Raw genomic sequence first — 3,359 nt, forward strand, 5'->3', positions numbered from 1 at the left:
TTTGGGCCAGAAATTGAAGTTACTATAAAAAGGTATCAAGTTGCTCAAAACAAATGTATAAGCCTTGCAATACTGGATTTGTTATATTATATGATGCCAACTAATTTTCTTTTCTTGCCAACGGAGTTAAAGCTGTTTCTTTTATTTACTTTTGTTTATGGAAAACAAAATTATACACTTTCTCTTGTTTTCTGAATAAGCTCAAAACCAGAATATGGAAACAAAAAATATAACAAGTAAAAAATGAATGAGAAAAACCAAAATGGATATGCCTTCGCATCATAAAAGGGTTAAACCCAAAAGCATAAGACACAGACCTGTAAACTTGTGTTAGTTAAAATGGAATTATGGAAATGAGAAGAAATAAGGGGGGAAAAGGAAAAAGAAAAGAAAAGAAAAGCTAGGCTTGACTTAAACATATAGTTTCATCTGTACATGCCCGAATTATATAAGCTTCTATTCTTCACCATCTTGTCTAGCTAATTAACATGGAAGAAGGAAGAAACTAAACCCCCCCCCCCCCCCCCCCCCCCAAAAAAAAAAAAAAAAGAAAAGAAAAGAAATTTAACTAGATGCTCGATGATCTTATTTACTTTTCAAGCGCTCTGAAGCATCAGCAAGACATCGCATTACATCAACTTGAGCTCTGAGAGAGAGAATATAATCAAGAGTCTCCTCTATCAAAGAGAATCCATCCATGGATTCTCCTCCAGGTACAAGATTTTTCAGAACTTGGGTTCTTCTCTGCACCATCCTTTTGGCGATAGAGCTAGCTTGCACCCGTCTCGGTGCAGTACTTCTTCTCAGCCTACGCAATCCGCGGCTCATTCTCAAGATCTTCTTGCTCATAAACCTCTTGTTGCACGAGGGAGTTCCGACTGATGCCTTCATTAGCCGCTCAAACTCATTGCCCAATATGTTCCTGACGAGAAGCTTGCTATCGTCTCGTTTGGAAGCACTAGAGATGACCGCGCGACTCCATCGAGTTTTTCCACCTCTAGCGGAAGCCATGGCAATGTCTGCCGATAGCTTGATGGCATTTTTTCTCTCCAGGAAACTCATTTCCTTGGCCATTGAACCACAGGATTGGAGACCCAGTACCCATTTTTTCAGTAGTTCTTGCTTGAAAGAACTAGGAGTCATGGCTGTTGCAACGAAAGAAATAAAGATATGGAGAATCCGATCCTAATTAAACGTGGAAAATATGAAATAATCAGTTACCAATGCTGTTATTTGGAATGGGGAGTAATCAAATATATATGACTTTAATTTGCGAGAATCTGGTTCAGGCAAACATAAATTATCTTGCTCTTATCCAGGGAAAAGCAAACGATAAAATCAAAAGCTGAAGGCAAGTTGCAGGAAAGAGGAGAGAGAATCAAGAAAACTATGGTTCTACAGATAGAGGTGAGCTGTGGAGCTAGTTGCAGTGGATATTGATCAAAATGTTGGAGAAGGTAAAGAATTCACTATAAATTAAGAAAAACCAGAGTTTCCCAGGACACGAATCAGCAATGGAGATGAAAAACAAGGAACAAGAATTCAGTTCGCTTGAATAGAAAAAAGGTTTCTCATGGCTTTGGTCAAGAGAGATGCTTTTGGATGCTTACCTTCTTTCTAAAATCCTTTTTTAATTGAGTGAGCAGCAGGAACAAATGAGTAAAGATGTCGCAGAGTGTTAGAAACAATCAGTTTCTCTCCAACCAAAGTGTAGAGAGAGAGAGAGAGAGAGAGAGAGCAGTGGGGGAAATTTGTAGAAAGCCCATTTATTTGCACAAAGTAGGGAAGTGGTGGGACCATGAGAGAAAGACACACCACATGTATGCACATGGTTCACGAGGCCCACCACCCAAACCCGAGAGATTAAAATATTATCTCTTTACGGTAACAAAAGAAAAGTTCTCTCAGCCAGCCATACACAAATCCAAATCTTCTTTAGTTTTATACGCACACAATACACAGCTGGGGGCCTATCAAGAAATGTGGAGGTGGTTGGAGCACCAAAAGGGGTCAAATGCTAAACCGGGGTTTTGGGGTTATTAGGGTTTATGAGTTTCCTATTTGTTAGGTAATTGAATTTAATAAGTGTATAGGGTGACATCATTTTCGGACCTATTGATAATGAGAAGGATAGGACAATGAAGGTTGTGACTTGTGATTGGCAGGATCCGGAGAACATGTTGATGCTTTGTGGTGGGTGGGCCCCACCAGGGGGAAAAAATTCCTATGCATTGGCCTTGGCAGAAAATAAAATCTATGGTGTGAAACAAATACAGAGACGAGAGATCTCCCTCAATAATTGGATATTTCTGGCTTACAAAAATATGTATATATATAGTTTTGGGCAAATTTTCCACTGAGGTATATATCAAGTAGTAGTTGTAATATTAATTAATCCCCACCGTAGGTTAGTGGGGTATCACTACTGACTATGTATATTGAGTGGGATGTTAGGGCTGAGCCCACAATCTAATGGGCGGCTACTATTTTTGGGCCTGTGTTGAAAATTACGAGACTGCAAGTCACTGACTGAAAATCTCATGCATCTCCCTCATCTTCTTACCCCTTTGTCTTTCAAGACTTTTCTCCAACTCTCCCAACTACCCATCAACAGGCCGTGGGGTACGGAACCGTCTCTGCTTCTCTCTTCTCTTCCCAATACAATCCAACAGCTCTCCACTATGCTGTCATTTGCACATTCTTTATCAATCATGTACAAGACTTATCAGATCATGAATCAAACTTCATTTGGAATTTTGGATGATCATGGTGAATATTTAATAGACTATTTTTTCTTTCTTCAACTTAATTGGATTAATCAATGTTTTGAAAACCGATCCGAAACTAGAATCATCTTGGTCACCGGTTTTTGAGTCAATAGATTATTGATCAATCAACGATTTTTGGCCAAAAGCTAAATTTGTAGTAAAACAGAACCTATTGCCTGAACGATTCTCTGATTCGAAAACATTGGAATTGATTAACAGTAAACACTCATCTTAAAATATTTTAAAGAAGCCTATGGACATGAATATATATATATAAATAACTATATATACAAGAATGTGGTCATTAGTGTTACCAAGTGTTAGAACAACTACCACTGGCGAGTACTGGACCAGCTGAGCAGAGTGATAATTAACTCTAGACGCAGAATTAAAACTCAGAACCCCATTACCCCAATTCTCCCATATGATGTAAGTGAAAGTATGCAAATATAAAGGGGAGGGTTGTAATGGAAGTTTACTCCACAGTGGCTACTTCTCAAATTTATTGCTTGTAAGTGTACCAAGGTGTTAAAGAGATTCACATGGAGTGGACTGAAGAGTGAAGACACACAACCCACAAGCTGAGTGCGT

General features: G+C 38.8%; 1 pseudogene across 2 annotated transcripts; it reads right to left on the reverse strand.

The window, feature by feature from the left end:
• Window positions 1–386: 386 nt before the first annotated feature.
• On the reverse strand, window positions 387–1,738 carry LOC148869844 (transcription factor IBH1-like 1 pseudogene; annotated as a pseudogene). 2 transcript variants are annotated; one of them, XR_016106639.1, is made up of 2 exons: window positions 1,611–1,738; window positions 387–1,185 (listed from the first exon to the last, which is right to left on the reverse strand). The product of XR_016106639.1 is annotated as a transcription factor IBH1-like 1 pseudogene, transcript variant X1 (transcript). The 2 variants fall into 2 exon arrangements; XR_016106640.1 differs by having other exon boundaries at window positions 387–1,145; window positions 1,611–1,722.
• Window positions 1,739–3,359: the final 1,621 nt, after the last annotated feature.

This window comes from Nelumbo lutea, chromosome 2, assembly GCF_056320005.1.
Source record: "Nelumbo lutea isolate HS-2025 chromosome 2, American lotus-T2T, whole genome shotgun sequence".
In the NCBI taxonomy this organism is placed as follows: Eukaryota; Viridiplantae; Streptophyta; class Magnoliopsida; order Proteales; family Nelumbonaceae; genus Nelumbo; species Nelumbo lutea.